General features: G+C 43.0%; 1 long non-coding RNA gene across 1 annotated transcript in view; it reads left to right on the forward strand.

Moving 5' to 3' along the window:
* The window catches only part of LOC106735629 (uncharacterized), a 37673-nt gene extending 29245 nt beyond the window's left edge, over nt 1–8428 (forward strand). The window contains exons 4-6 of the long non-coding RNA XR_001370918.2: nt 3766–3935; nt 6983–7188; nt 8179–8428. This is a non-coding gene — a long non-coding RNA (uncharacterized LOC106735629). The remainder of the gene's footprint in view (nt 1–3765; nt 3936–6982; nt 7189–8178) is intronic.
* The last annotated feature ends 3096 nt before the right edge of the window (nt 8429–11524 follow it).

Here is an 11524-nt window from a genome sequence, read left to right on the forward strand (position 1 = left end):
TAAACATTATTTATTTATTTTAATTTAACCAGAGAGGGACAGAGTGAGAGAGAGTGAGAGAGAGAGAGAGAAAGAGGGAAAACGAACCGCCAGGCCTGGTACTCGAACTGTGGTTGGCCATGTGGGAGTCCAGCGCCTTTAACCACCATGCCACCTGCCAGCCCCAATCTGCTGTCTTCTTAAGAGCAGAGCTATGTTTTCTCTCTTATTATTGTTTTTTTTAAATTGCCAGAGGGTGCATTTGCTTGCCTGACGGAGAGAGAAAGTATCCCCCAATAAGGAATGGTCAACTATGTGGGAGCCGGTTCTCTTAACCACTAGGCTACAGGGCAGGCCAGGATTACGTTTTTAATTTCTGTACCTATAGCACCTAGTAGGGCTCCTGGCCAAAAGAAGTGACAATAAATCTCTACAGAAGACTGAATGAGAAGGAATATCTAACTTACCTAGGAGAAAGGGCAGGAAGCATTTTAGTAGAGGAAGTGATACATGACTTGAATTTGGCCTGTGTGTAGAAATAAGCTAGGGAAGTTAGAGGAGGAAGTGTGCTCCAATGAAAGGAAACATGAGCGATAGTATGGCAGGATGAGAAACCCAGTCCCCTTTAGGTGCTGGAAATTCAAACTGAACCAGCGTCTTAAAACAAACAAACAAACAAACAAACAAAAAAACCCAAAAAACTGAACCAGCGTCTTTAGAAGAGAAGGCAGACATAAAGTTGAAAAAGGCCAGAACAGTAGAGCTGTGGATGCTGTGTTGATGAATTGAAAATAAATACAAAAAGCAGTGGGGAAGGGAGCTGGGGAATGCAGCACCCGACTTCCCTCCCCTCCTGCCTTCTAGTTTGCCACCAACGCCTCCCACCGGGAACCCCAAGCAGAAGCAGAAGCCAAAGCTGTCCCTCAATGCAGCCCACACAGGCAGCACCCTGGGCACAGGCAGGGTGGATGGAGGTGAACAGAGAATGTGTGACACCAGAAACTAAGAGAACTGCTCTGCAGGACCAGGGTCAGAATTCGTGTTTTGTACCCATTAATTTTGAGAGACCTATGAAACTCGAATAGTCATCTCAGCAGTGATGAGTCTGCAACTCAGAAGAGAGAATTTTTTTTAGAGAGATTCAAATTTGGACACCGTCATATAGTTTTGTTTTGTTTTGTTTTTAACAACAGGAGAGAGGGGATAACGTAGATAATTTAAGAGAGAAAAAAGAGCAGGAGTAAGAACCAGAAAGAAGACTGCTCTGAGAGTCCAGATGAGTAGGAGAAAACCTGGAAGAATGTGATGTCAAGAAACCCAAGGATGGAAGCCAGCTGGAGAGAAAGTCGTAGGCAAACATGTTGAATGCAGCTGAGAGGGCAGTGAGATGAACAGAGAAATGTGTCCATTACAGTCAGAGAGTATAAGATACAATTAAAATCATTAACTCCTTAAAAAGAAAATAAAAAGCAGTGGGGAACAACTCAAGGATTTTATGAGAGAAACTTGGGTGGGGGTGCAAGTGGAATTAAGGAGACCAAGTCTAGAGGCTGGCAGGTGGCACGGTGGTTAAGGAGACCAAGTCTAAATCCGTACATTGCCACCTATTTGGAGGATTCTCCTTTCTTAAAATTTCAGTTTATTGGAGCCAGCAGGTGGCATGGTAGTTATGGTCGCTGGACTCCAACATGGCCGACCACGGTTCAAGTCCTGGACCTGGAGGCTTATTTTCTCACTTTCCCTCTCTCTCTCTCACTCTGGCCCTCTCTGCTCAAATGAAATAAATAAAGTTAAATAAAATCATTTTTTTAAAAAATTCAGTTTATTTTTATTTTTAAAAATAGGCCAGAAAGGGGACCAGCAGTTAGCGTAATGGCTATGTCGCTGGACTTCCATGTAGTCGACCGTGGTTCAAGTCCCGGACCTGGTGGCTTAAAACTCACGTCGGGTGCGTGTGCGTGCATGCCCAAGATCCCGAGAGGAGAATGGAGGAGAAGGGATTGCAGCGTGGCTATCCCCCCTGGGGGATGATTTCTCGCTTTCTATCTCTATGTCTCTTTCTGTCTGGCGAGCGCACGCGCCCTGTAGCAAAAACCTCTCCAAAAAAATAGACCAGAAAGGTGGCCAGCAGATGGCATAGTGGTTACATTGTTGGACTCCCACATGGCCAATTCAGACCTGACTGCTTGAGGAGAAGGGATTGCAGCGTGGCTATCCCCCCTGGGGGATGATTTCTCGCTTTCTATCTCTATGTCTCTTTCTGTCTGGCGAGCGCACGCGCCCTGTAGCAAAAACCTCTCCAAAAAAATAGACCAGAAAGGTGGCCAGCAGATGGCATAGTGGTTACATTGTTGGACTCCCACATGGCCAATTCAGACCTGACTGCTTGAAATTCACACCAGGTACAAGTGCATGCATGCCGAAGATCCTGGGAGGAGAATAGAGGAGAAGTGATTGTGATGTGGCCATACCCCCAGGGGGTGATTTCTCACTTTCCCTCTCATTGTTTCTGTGTGCTTTCCCTGGAGAGTAATTGTGCCTGAGGCAAAAACTTCTGAAAAATAAAACAAAACCCAAAAAGGTCAGAAAGTCATGTGATTCAAAATTCAAAATGTGCAAAAAGATATCTTGTGAAAAATCTTTCCTCCTACACCTAATTTACAGACTGTGGTCACCAGCTCTGTCCCTAGCTACACCTCTCTGGGGGAAACCAAAGTTAACATATTCTCCATGTACTGCTATGGGCGTACATACCAGTTGCAACCCACTGCTCTTGAGACTTGTTTTTGTTTACTTTCTTCCAGTTAGTAAATCTTGGGGACTGTTCCATATCAGTCCTTAAAGAGCTTCAGTCTTTTTCATTGTATTTCGAATAGTATTAGAATTTCATTGTATGTCCATTTCAGAGGTGATTTACATATTGCATGTGTACAAGTACATCTGTGCCACTAATATTAAAAATAACTACTTATTTGATTTTGTTTGTTATTCTTTTTAATTTGACCAAAGAGAGAAAGAGAGAAGGAAAGTGAGAAAGCAAGCCACAAAGTAGGTCTGGGACTTGAGTCACAGTCAGCCACGTGGGAGTCCAGTGTCTTAACCACCACACCATCCGTTGGCCACCTTCTTCTTCTTTTTAATTATTCCAGAGGGCATGTGCAGTAACTGGGAGGAGAGAGAGAGAAAGAGAAAGAGAGAATGAGAATGCACACCCCTCCCCCCATAGGGGATGGTCATGTCACAATCCCTTCTCCATTTCTCCCACCTGTCAAGATTTGGGGCACACACACACACTTCAGGCATGTTTTTCAAGCTGTCAAGTCTGGAACTCGAACCATACAGTGGGTCATGTGGGAGCCAACTGACTTAACCACCATGCAAGTGGTTGGTCAGGGACTAACTTCTTTTTTATTTTTATTTTTTTTGGGGGGGAGATTTTTGCTATAGGGCGCGTGCGCTCTCCAGAAAGCCAGAGAGAGACAGAGAGACAGAAAGCGAGAAATCATCCCCCAGTGGGATGGCCACGCCACAATCCCTTCTCCTCTATTCTCCTCCTGGGATCTTGGGCATGCACACACACGCACCCGGCGTGAGTTTAAGTCACCAGGTCCAGGACTCAAACTGCGGTCAACTACATGGGAGTCCAGCAACATAGCCATTATGCCAACTGCTGGTCCCATCCCAGGGACTAACTTTTAGCAGGTAGAATGTGATAGAAATGATTGTGTGACTTCTATCAAGAAGCACAACAAAAGACATTCCATTTTCATCTTGCTCTCTCTCTAGTTGCCTATTCCTGGGGAAACCAGCTGCCATATCATGGGGACAGTCAAGCAGCCTTCGGAGAGGCAGCACAGGAGGAACTAAGGCTCTCTGCCAATAACCAGCACCAACATGCCTGCCATGCGAGTGAGCCATCTGGAAAACAGATCCACCAGCTTCAGTCAAGCCTGCAGGTAACATCAGCCCTCCAGCCTTCTAGTCTTCCAGCTGAGGCCCCAGACATTGTGGAGTGAAGCCAAGTCAATCCTTTCCCGAATTTTTGACCCACAGAAACTGAGAGAGGATAAATGATCATTGTTCTTTTAAGTCACTATGCTTTCAGGTAATTTGTTATGCAGCGAAAGATAACTCATACAATGGTGGCAGGTGTGCACAGACTGCTAGTGGAACAGAAAGAATGGGTACTTAGCTTACTATGGGAGGCTACAAGGCTTTCTGAAGGAAAGAAAGTTTGTCCTGGGTTTTGAAGAATGCATACAAATTGTCCAGAAAGATTGGAAAGAAAGATATTTCAAGCCTACAAAACAGCACGGAAAGAGGTAGGGAGGCTTAAAATAGCATGCAGTATGAGGATGAACTATATATTGAATATATAAGGGTATTTCAAACAGTTTATAGAAAAGTGGGATTAAAGTATGAGCTTAGATTGGTGCAGAAAACTTTGAAATATATGCATAGTCTTTTTATAATGCACATTTTTTGCATGAATTTTGTAAAAGACCCCTTATATAATTTACCTTTGTCAAATAGAATCCATAGTGGATTGACTTTATACCCAGTACTGCTCTAGGATAACTGTAATTGGTACACATTTCCTGTTGGCAAATATACTTAGCATATGATGGGGTATCTGAATTTTTTTTTAAAGGTTTTTGCCATAGGGCACATGCTGGAGAGAGAGAGACAGAGAAAGGAAGTGAGAAATCACCCCCTAAGGGAATGGCCGCACTTCAATTCCTTCCTCTTCCATTCACCTCTTGGGATTTGGGGTACGTATCCCCATTCACCCAGTGTGATTTTTCAAGCCACTGGGCCTGGGACTTGAACTGTAGTTGGCCATGTGGGAATCCAATGCCTTAAACACCACACTACCTGCTGGCCCTTAGGGTGTCTGAATTTTTTTTTAAAAAGAGAGCTTTTTTGCTATAAGGTACATGCACTCGCTGCAAAGACAGACAGATAGAGAGAAAGGAAACAAGAAATCACCCCCCAGGGTGATGGCCACACCACAATCTCTTCTCCTCCGTTCTCCTTTCAGGATTTTGGGCATGCATTCACACATGCACACATGCCCAGTGTGAGTTTAAGTCACCGGGTCAGGGACTTGAACCACAGATGACTACATGGGAGTCCAGCAACATAACCATTACCCCACCTACTGGTCCCTTCAATTTTTTTAAAGAGATTTTTGCTATAGGGGGTGTACACTTGCCAGAGAGACAGAAAGTGAGAAATCACCCCCCAGAGGAGATGACTACGCCGCAATTCCTTCTCTATTCTCTTGGAATTCTGGGGGGAAAAAAAAGTTAAGATGGGGAACCAGCAGTTAGCGTAATGTCTATGTCACTGGACTCCCACGTAGTCGACCCCGGTTCGCGTCCTGGACCCGGTGGCTTAGAACTCACACCGGGCGCATGTGCGTGCGTGCCCAAGATCTCAAGAGGAGAATGGAGGAGAAGGGATTGCGGCATTGCCATCCCCCCTGGGAGGTGATTTCTCACTTTCTGTCTCTCTCTCTCTGGCTGGCTGGCGAGCACACGCGCCCTATAGCGAAAAAACCTCTCAAAAAGAAAAAAGTTAAGGTGACAAATTTGATGTTGTGTGTATTTAACCAAAACTTTATGAAAGAAACAGATTCTCAGCTCTCTTCTCTACACTGAACAAGGTGATAATCCCTCTCTCAATCCAGACTAAATATGTGGTGCTGACTGACACGATTTGAATGTGCCCCTCAAAAGTTCACAGGCTGGAAATTTGTTGTATTGTGACAGTATTAAGAGGAAATTTAATCCAGCTGTGGTACTGAAAATTGGGCCCTTTGGGAATGTAAGCATCAGGATTGGGGCCCCCATGATTGGGTTCTGCTGGGTTTACAAGGAGAAGGAAATAAAACAGACATATGGACACAGACATACTTGCTTTTGCCCTCCCCGTGTTACTCACAAGCATGAAGACCATTATTAGATGTGACCCCTCGATCTTAGACTTTCGAAACTGTGAGTTAAAGAAATTCATTCTCAAGACCAGCAGATGGCATCATAGTTATGTCGTTGGGCTCCCATGTAGTGGACCGCAGTTCAAGTCCTGGACCCGGTGGCTTAAACCTCACATCAGGCACGTTTGTGTGCATGCCCAAAATCCCTAGAGCAGAATGGAGAAGAAGGGATTGCAGTATGACCATCGTCCTGGGGGTGATTTCTCACTTTCTGTCTCTCTCTGTCTCTATGGTGAGAGCACCTGCCCTATAGCAAAAATCTCTCTAAAAAAAATTAAATAATAAAAATAAATAAATAAACATCTCTTCTCTTAAAAACACCCAGATATTCATTATTAGCAACAAGACAAACTGGAACACTGACTTTGCGAAGAGGTTAACAAGAACTGTGGGCCAGAGAACATGATGTAACTTAGGGCATGGGTTTAATGGTACAAGCGAAACCTTCAGCCAGCCCACTTCTATTCATCCAACTTTCTAAGTGTTGGAAGCCAGGATTACTACCTCTTCTTCTGCCCACTTTCCATTGGTGATTGGTAAAATTCTCTCTGGAGTAAATAGCCTAAAAAATAGACTTTTTGGTGTTGATACACAAAGAGGTAGCTGAAGGTCCCACCAGCCTTTGGTGTGAAATATAGAAATAAATAAAATAAAATAAACAAGGAGAAAAAAATGACCTTGGAGGAAGCAGGAACAGAAGTAGAAGAAAATCTTAAAAATTCATATTGTTGGTAGTTGGATCGATAAAAATAAATATTTTATCCTTAAGGTAAGTACAAAAGGCCATAATAAGGAACGTTCAGGGTCAGCAGGTGACATGAAGATTAAGGTGGCTGGATCTCACATGGCCAAGTGAGCAGTTTGAATCCTGAAGCCCGTGGTTTGAAAATCATGCCTGGCACGTGTGCGTGTATACTCAAGAGGAGAATGGAGAAGGGATTGCAGCATGGCCATCTCCCCTGGGGGGTGATTTTTTACTTTTCCTCTTTCTCTGTCTTTCTCCAGTGAGTGGACGTGCCCTATAGCAAACTTGGGAAAAAAAAAAAGAAGAACATCATTCAGAGAACATAAAAGAAGGCTCTTGAAAATTAAAAATATGGTATTTAAAATGAAAAATTCAGAAGAAGAGTTGGCAAATAAAAGTGAGAAAAAATAAAAAAAGAAAGAAAGAAACCTCCTGGATAGCAAAACAAATGACAAAGATATAAAAGGTAGGCAAAAAAAAAAAAAGGTAGGCAAGAAAATAATAACAAAACTTGCGTATCATTTCAGGAGACTGATACATTAAAAACACCTAGAAATATGGGGCCGACAGGTGGTTTCATGGTTAAGGGTGATAGATTCCCACATGGCCAACAGCGGTTTGAGTCCCAGACCTGGTGACTTGCTTTCTCTCTCTCTCTCCCTCGTCCCTCTCTGGTCAAATTGAAATAAATAAATGAATGAATAAAGTTAAATAAATTTTAAAAATAAAAAAAACACCTAGAAGTTTAACAAAGAGAAAACTAGAAGGAAAGAAAGAGCTCTAGAAAAATTGCCAAAATTGAAAATTAAAAAAAAAATTTTAGAGAGATTTTTGCTAAAGGGCACATGCCAAAGTTGGAGAGAGAGAGAGAGAGAGAGAGAGAGAGAGAGAATCAGTCCCTAGGGTGAGAAAGGAAGAAAGAAAAATAAAGGAGAGGAGGGAGACTTTCTAGGACTTTTCACTCACCCAGCCCCAACCTCAAAACGGAAGGGAAAGTGTTCTTCATTTCAAATTAAAATTTTCTTCATTTCATTTTCAAATTTTCATATCTCTAAGGAGATCAACCGTGACAATTTTATGACTCAAATGGAAGGATATATTTTAAGTTACTAGAAGAGCAAAAGCTTTAGATCTGAATGGGCAGTGTAATAAATGGTGCATATACTTAAAATTTTCCTTCTCGTTATAATTTTTCCCCGTTTCCCCTCATTACTCTGAAATTTCTGGAATGTGTACATGTCACCGTCCCACCCATTCCTGGGCTTTAGGGCAAGAACATCAAACACAATCAGCATAAGGTCACCATTTAGTCAGTGGAAAATTTTTAAAATGATGGTGACAGTGTCTGGTGTTTCCAGCCTCTGGTTTCTGATTCCCAACTATTTTGGGTGGCAAAAGATTGGGCCAGTGAGTGGCCTGCATAAGTCTCAGTCAACATGCTCTTTGCCCCATCTAGGGGTGGTTTGAAGGCAGAAGAGGAACAACGAAGGTTTGGAGTGGACCGCCACACTTCAGGTGCATGCATGAGGACACCTGGGTTTGAACAGCAAGGGCTGAGAGGCACTAACTCCTGGTACCTGTAAACTGCAGACAGCACCTTGAGGAAGCAACAAAGCACATGAAGGGATTTCCATGTTCTCCTGGGCAACTGGCTCTGTCTATTCCACAAGCCAGGGTGATGGGAATGAAAGAATAAAAGAAAACATACGAACATACCAGGTGCATGTGTGTGTGTGTACCCAAAATCCTGAAGGGATGGAGAAAAAGAGAAAAAAGGATTGTGGTATGACTACAGTCCACTGGGGGATTCTCTCTCTCCCTCTATCTGGCATGTGCACACACCCTCTCGCAATTAAAAAAAAAAAAAAAGGCATGTGCAGGATGGTCTCACGTTTGTTAAAAAGGAAAAAAAAATATATATATAGATAGGTAGATAGATAGGTAGGTAGATAGATAGATAGGTAGATAGATAGATAAAATGCCTATAAAAAGTTCTGGGGTCAGCCAGTGTTGTGGTGGTTGAGGTGGCTAGATTCACCATGGCCATTTCCTCGTTTGAGTCCCAGGCCCAGTGCCTCAAAAAACACACCAGGCACATGTGTATGTATGGCCAAAAAAATCCTGAGGAGAATGGAGAAGGATTTGCAGCATAGCCATCCCTCCTAGGGGATTATTCCTCACACTCTCTCTGGAGAGCACACTTGCCTGATAGTAAAACTGAAAAAAAAAAAAAAGAAAAAGTTCTGTAATATGTACTAAGTTGTTCAATGGTAACCTCTGAGTGGTGGAAATACAGTGTTTTATTTTTGGTTTTTAATATTTGGTAACTTTCCACAATACATAGACTATATATTGCTTTTGTAAAAATAAAAGGTTATTTTAATGAAAGAGCAAGTGTGTGTATGCTAGGAGGGACTTCCTAGACTATCTGCTACCAAACCTTTTTTTTTTTTCAAAGGAGGAACAATTTTGACTCATTACATTGACTTAAAACAATTTTTTTTAAAAACCACTTTTGTGGAAAATTTTGAACAGACTCATATACAAACAAAACAATATAATGAACACCTAAGTACCCATCATCCAACCTCAATTATCAACTCATGGCCATTCTGACTTCACTTTTTCTCCACTACGCACTTTCTGCTTGTTTTATTTTTTTTAATTAATTTTTTTTTTTTTGGAGAGGTTTTTGCTATAGGGTGCGTGCGCTCACCAGACAGACAGAGACAGACATAGAGACAGAAAGCCATAAATCACCCCCTGGGGGATGGTCACGCCGCAGTCCCTTCTCCTCCATTCTCCTCTCGGGATCTTGGGCACGCACGCACACGCGCCCAGCATGAGTTTTAAGCCACCGGGTCCGGGACGCGAACCGCGGTCGACTACGTGGGAGTCCAGCGACATAGCCATTACGCTAACTGCTGGTTCCCTCTGCTTGTTTTATTTTGAAGTAGATCCCAGTTCTCATAATTTCTTCCATTAATATTTAAGTATTATCTCTTTAAGGACTCTTAAAAATATATAACCACAATATATTATCATGTCTAAAAATTAATAATAATGCCTCAATATCATCAAATATCCAGTGAGTGGTCATATTCCCAATTGTCTCATAAATGAAATAAATGAGCTTTTTTTAAAAAGAGGTTTTCACTTTAGGACATGTGTGCTTGCCAGAGAGAGAGAGAGACAGACATGGTGAGAGGGAAAGTGAGAAATCACCCCCAAGGGAGGATGACCATGCCACAATCCCTTCTCCTCCATTCTCATCCATTCTCCTCCCTTCTCCTCCTGGGACCTTGGGCACACACGCACATGTGCCCAGTGTGATTTTCAAGCCTCTTTGGAGACACAGAGAGACAGAAAGCAAGAAATCACCTCCTGGGGAGATGGTCACACTGCAATCCCTTCTCTGCCATTCTTCTCTCAGGATCTTGAGCATGCATGCATATGCGCCTGGCATGAGTTTTAAGCTGTCAGGTCTGGGACTCGAATCACACTTGACTACATGGGAGTCCAGCAACGCAACCATTACGCAATCCGCTGGTCTCAATAAATGAGCTTTTTTAAAAGAGTTAACTTGATAATGGCTATGTCGCTGAACTCCCACATAGCCGACCGTGGTTCGAGTCCCGGTCACTGTGGCTTAAACTCACGCCAGGCACGTGTGCATGCGTGCCCAAGATCCTGAGAGGAGAATGGAGGAGAAGGGATTGTGGTGTGGCCATCCTCCCTGGGGGGTGATTTCTTGCTTTCTATCTCTCTGTCTCTTTCTTTCTGGAGAGTACACGTGCCCTATAGCAAAAACCTCTCCAAAAATAAATAAATAAATAAAAAGTTACTTTGAGTCAGAATCCAAGTAAGGTCCACAGATCACAATCGCTGCTATGATTTTTGTTTGTTTGTTTTGTTTTGTTGTTTTAGAGAGATTTTTGCTATAGGGCATGCGTGCTTACCAGAGACACAGAAAGAGACAAAAAGAGAAAAAGTGAGAAATCATCCCCTAGGGGGGATGGCCACACCACAATCTCTCCTACATTCTCCTCTCAGGATTTTGGGTACGCATGCACACATGCCTGGCATGAGTTTCAAGCTGCCCAGTAAAGGACTCAAACTGCGGCTGGCCATATGGGAGTCCCGTACCTTAACCACCATACCACCTGCTGGCCTCTACTTTTTTGTTTTTGCTTATTTGTTTATTTAGTTTCTTTTCTTTTCTTTCTTTCTTTTTTTTTGGAGAGGTTTTTGCTATAGGGCGCATGCACTCGCCAGACAAACAGAGAGAGACAGAGAGATAGAAAGCAAGAAATCACCCCCCAGGGGGGATGGCCATGCCGCAATTCCTTCTCCTCCATTCTCCTCTCAGGATCTTGGGCACGCACGCACATGCCGGCGTGAGTTTAAGCCACTGGGGCTGGGATGCGAACCGCGGTTGACTACGTGGGAGTCCAGCAACATAGCCATTACACCAACTGCTGGTCCCTATTTAGTTTATTTTAATATACAGGTTCCACTTCTCTTTATTTTCCCTGGCAAGGGAAATTTGTCGAAGAACCCAGGCTGTTCAACTGAGGCATTTCCCATGGTCTTAATTTTTCTGGTTTCAAGTCATGGTAGTGTTTAATGAGTTCCTTTCTCCTTTGCATTCCCTAGTTGCATCTGGAGGCTCGGTCATATTATTGGATTTGGTTTCTTGAGGCATGAACACTTCATAGGAGGTGGAATGTCCTTCTATCAAGAGACATATGCCATCTAATTATCTCTTATAATGTCATATGTTTTTTGGTTTTTTTTTTTGA

The sequence above is a fragment of the Tupaia chinensis genome, unplaced genomic scaffold, assembly GCF_000334495.1.
Source record: "Tupaia chinensis unplaced genomic scaffold, TupChi_1.0 Scaffold000465_1, whole genome shotgun sequence".
In the NCBI taxonomy this organism is placed as follows: domain Eukaryota; kingdom Metazoa; phylum Chordata; class Mammalia; order Scandentia; family Tupaiidae; genus Tupaia; species Tupaia belangeri.